Source organism: Mesocricetus auratus, unplaced genomic scaffold, assembly GCF_017639785.1.
Source record: "Mesocricetus auratus isolate SY011 unplaced genomic scaffold, BCM_Maur_2.0 Super-Scaffold_100691, whole genome shotgun sequence".
In the NCBI taxonomy this organism is placed as follows: domain Eukaryota; kingdom Metazoa; phylum Chordata; class Mammalia; order Rodentia; family Cricetidae; genus Mesocricetus; species Mesocricetus auratus.
Window position 1 is genome coordinate 5,293,509 of NW_024429267.1, and position 4,581 is coordinate 5,298,089.

General features: G+C 46.9%; 1 pseudogene; it reads left to right on the forward strand.

Moving 5' to 3' along the window:
- Positions 1–673: 673 nt before the first annotated feature.
- LOC101827246 lies at positions 674–1,271 on the forward strand (annotated as a pseudogene).
- The last annotated feature ends 3,310 nt before the right edge of the window (positions 1,272–4,581 follow it).

Genomic DNA, 4,581 nt, shown 5'->3' on the forward strand with positions numbered 1-4,581 from the left:
GGTCCAGAAGCCCTACAGCAGTCTCTGCAGGGCCAGCTGCCAGGGGTGGGGACAGGTTCACCAGACTCGCCCCTCCCCCGCACCACAAGACTTCCCTTCCTGGCTGGAGAGCGGAGCGGTGAAACTGAGTGGAGAGTGGGCCAGACACTTCTTGGAAGAAAGCCTAGGTCTTCTGCTTTGTTGTCATCCCAGGACTCCACGGTGGCTCATCAGCCACCAGACACTCTCCAAAGAGCAACCCACCCAACTCAAGGGCTGCCTGACCTGGTCCGGGCTGAACCAAGACCTCGGGCTGGCTGACAGGCTTGCCAGCAGCTCTGATGCACACCTTGTGTGACCACCAGACCAGTCAGCTGTTCATCTACTTACTCAACAGATCCTCGCTTCCCCCCACACTTAGTTTGCGCCAAGTCTTTCCTGAATGCAGATGCAGGCACAAGTATGGCAGGCAAGATTCCCGAGTTTAGGGGGTTGACAAAGAAACAAATGATGAGGGGTATGAGCCACACATTTTATATCATGAAGGGTAAGACGGGGTTCCATGGAAGACGGTTCTCTACAGACCCTGCCCTGATTACAGCATGGCGGGGAGAATAAGAAAGCACCATGCAGGAGCATGTGGAAGAGATGACAAGAAGAGAGAAAAGCTACACCGAGGCATGGGGCCCGCTAAACTTAGAGCAAAAAAAAAAGTGATGCCGCACAACTGGACATTGGGCCCTCGGAGCAACATGCCTAAGTTTTATTGTGACTACTATGATATGTATCTTACCCATGCTTCTCCATCTGTGAGAAAGACACACTGCGGTGGCAGAAACACAAAGAGAATGTGAAAGACTATTACCAGAAACGGATGGAAGCAGGCCTGGTTTGACAAAACCATGGCTGCATTTCAACAAGGAAAGACACCTCCAGCTCCATTCTCTGCTCCTCTTCCTGCAAGGGTCATAATCCCACCTCCCGAGTCTTCCTTGCCCTGCCATGATGCCCGAACCCCACATGGGAGACTCTCCCATGATGCCAATGGTGGGCCCTCCCCTCTCCTCCTGAGGTAATGCCTGTGGGACCTGTTCCTGGAATGAGGACACCCATGGGTGACCACATGCCCACAATGCCTGGGCCTCCAGTGTGAGACCTCCCGCTTGCTGTATGATGGGGCCCACTCAGCCTGGCATGACTCAGCCAGACAGGTAAGAGCAGAGAGTCCCTTTACCAGTTCTGCCTGTCTTGTTCTGCTTCACCAGAAGATCACTGTACTGTGCTTGAGTGTCTCCTGGCTGTATGACAAGGAAGACTTAGGCCTTCCTAACAGAGACAATAGTTTTGGAGGGGAGAAGTGGAATAAAAGAAGTGCAGCTTTCACTTATGTTGTGAAGTGTGAAAAGAAAATTGTCAGCTGTTTTAGTTAAAAAAAAAAAAGGTAGTACCATGTCCAGTGCTACCCAGATCCTGGAGCAACTCAGTTGTGACACTGGTAGTGGGAATGTAAGTAGTCTAAACACTTTGGAAAACAGCCTGACAATCATCCAGAAAGTTAAACGTATACCTACTCAAGTATTTACCCAAATGGTGGCAGAAGTCCATGCAAAGATTTGTAGGTACATGAGTGTTTCCAGCAACCTAAATGCGTATCATCAGAAGAATGCATAGAGAAACTGAGGTATGCTCCTCAATGTGAAAAGGGACCAGCCTCGACCAGAATGAATAACATGGATGAGTTTCTCAACCATTAAGCCTCATAAAATGAATACATATAAAATGAATCCATAAACTATAATATGTGTGACATAAAGTGGCTCATTGAATGCTTGGGCGTAGGAAGCGAGTTGGGGAATAGTTGGGTTTCAAAGGAGCATGAGGTCTCCTGTAAGTCACACCAACAAAGACTGTTATACACTCATCAATACCAAATGCATGTGTGAGCATGTGGAAACCTTACGGGGTTGTTTGCTTCCTTTGTGTGTGTATGTTCAGAGGTCAACATCAAGTGTCTTCCTCAATTACTTGCAACTTTGTTTTTTATTTAATATTTTGAGTCCTGGAACTTAGACCAGGCTGGCCTTGAACACCCAGTAGTCCTCCTGCCTCTGCCTTCTGAGTGCTGAGATTACAGATGTGTGCCACTATATTCATCTTTCTTTTCTTTTCTTTTCCTTTTTTGAGACAGGGTTTCTCTGTAGCTTTGGAGTCTGTCCTGGAACTCACTCTGTTAGACCAGGCTGGCCTCGAACTCACAGAGATCCACCTGCCTCTGCCTCCTGAGTGATAGGATTAAGGTGTGTGCCACCAATGCCTGGCTATTTGTTTATTTCTTGATGAGTCATTTCTTTGTTTTATTGATAACCTAATGGATATGTGAGTGTGTGTATGCATGCACACGTGTGTATGTGTGTGTGTGTGAACATTTAACAAATTGTACAATGTGAAATATTTCCAAAAAGAGCTGCTTCAAAAGCAGGAGGGAGGGCTAAGGATACAGCTCAATTAGCTCAGTATTTGCCTAATGGGCACGAGGCCTTGGGTTTGATCCCCAACACTCCAGGGCATGGAGGTGCACACCTGTAATCCTGGCATTTAGGGAGTGGATACAAGAGTCAGAAGTCTAGGGACATCCTTAGCTACATCAAGAGTTTGGGGCCAGCCTATATTATATGAGGATCTGTTTAAAAAAGAAAATAGAGCCTGGCCTGGCGTTCCAGACCAGACATATAGGCTCGAGGCTGCAGCTGTCCTGAGTATGTGTGGGAGAGCCTCATGGGGCTGGGAGGTAGCACAGACAGGAGTCTCGCATTCATCCCAGTCAGTCCTGACTCAGTATCTGGCAGCAGGCTATCCACACGGCAGCCAAAGCGATCTAGAAGCTGCAAATCTGTTCCCATCACTCTTTGGCGAGTGACCCTCTAGAGCTTCCCCTGATCTACAAAGCCCAGGCCCACAGCCCCTGTCCACCCCTGTGTCTTGTCTTTTATTTGCTGTCTCCAGACACAAACTGCATCTCAGGCCAGTGTCCATCCTGCCCTGGTGTTTGGCCTAGTATCGCCTTGTGCTAGAAGGCTCTTTGACCCCTTTCACCAAGTTAGTGTCCACTGACACCTCAGAACTCAACTCAGATTTCTCTTCTGTAGGATTTGTCCCTCAGTTCCATCTGAAGCCACACAGATGTGTGATGCAAACTCTTGTGGTTTCCTGCCTCATCTTCCATATTGCTATAAAATGCATATTTATATTATTTTTCAAATATTGAAGGGCCTGAGTGATGGCTCAGTACTTGTACAAGCTTAGTGACCTGAGTTTGGTTCCTAGAAGAACCCATACAATAGTGGAATAAGAGAACCCACTTCATAAAGTTGTCATGTGACTTCCATACATGTACCATGGCATGTATGTCTATCCACACACCATGCACACATAATAATAAATAACATAAAATGAAATTCAAAGAAGCATGGCTTTGCTTTACTGCCCAGAATAGGCCTGAACTCCTGGTACAGCCTCGTAACCCAGCTATGTAGGAGGCTATGGTAGAGAAAACTTCATCTCTGGTGGTTGAGTTTCACTGGAGTGCATATCTGTCTGTCTGAGATGGTCTGATCATTTGCAGGTAATTAACCAAATGTGGCGGAAGCAGTGCTGTGTAACACCCGAGGCAGGCCAAAGAGGAAGCTTGCTTTTAGGTGGCTTCCTTTTTGGGTGTTCCCTTTCAAAAGACAGTTGCAGCAGGGCCTGGTGGCACATGCTTTTTATCCCAGCACTAAGGAGGCCGAGGAAGGAGAATTGCCATGAATTCAAGGCCAACCTGGGCTACATAGCAAGGCTCACAAAAACAAACAAACAAACAAAAGAGCCAACAACTCACCTTCCCCCCCAAAGACAGAAATCAAAGGGTAGTTGCTGTGCTGTGAGGATGCCCGGGTCACAGAGAGATTCTCAGAAGTTCTTGAGAAAACCCCACTGAGAACTTGGCCTGTAGTCAACACCAACTGCTGGGCATGACCTTCAGAAGCCTTTAATATGCTTTCAGGTCTTATGCCATTTCCTATTGCTAAACCAAATACTGAAATCTGGAAACTTTATAAAGACAGGATGATTATTGAGCTCACAGCTTTTGAGCCTGAAAATCTAAGACTTTCAAATTCTGCAAGAACTACATTAACCCTGCCAAGGACAATGCTCCCACTGATCCAGTCCCTCTGATTAGTCCCCACTTTCTAAGTTTCATTATCAGCATTTTCCCACTGGGCACTAAGCTCCTAGCATACGATTATGATCAGACCACATATAAATCATGACAACATATGAGACTAAGTGGGGACTGCCTAGTTGTGGCCAGCTTCTCCTGGAACCATGAGAGTCAAACCACTATCATCTAAGTCGCTAAGTTTAGGGATGCATGTTCAGCAGCAGTAGACAGTGGGAAAAGAGTTTAGCAAATACTCTTGCTTTGTTTGAGACAGGGTCTAGCTATCCTTGGTTGGCCTTGAACTCATGATCCTCTTGTTTTAGTCACCCAAGTACAAGGACCTGCTGTCCCATGCCTCCCTCCAGTAAATACTTGGAATGAACAGAAGTGGACAGGTCTGG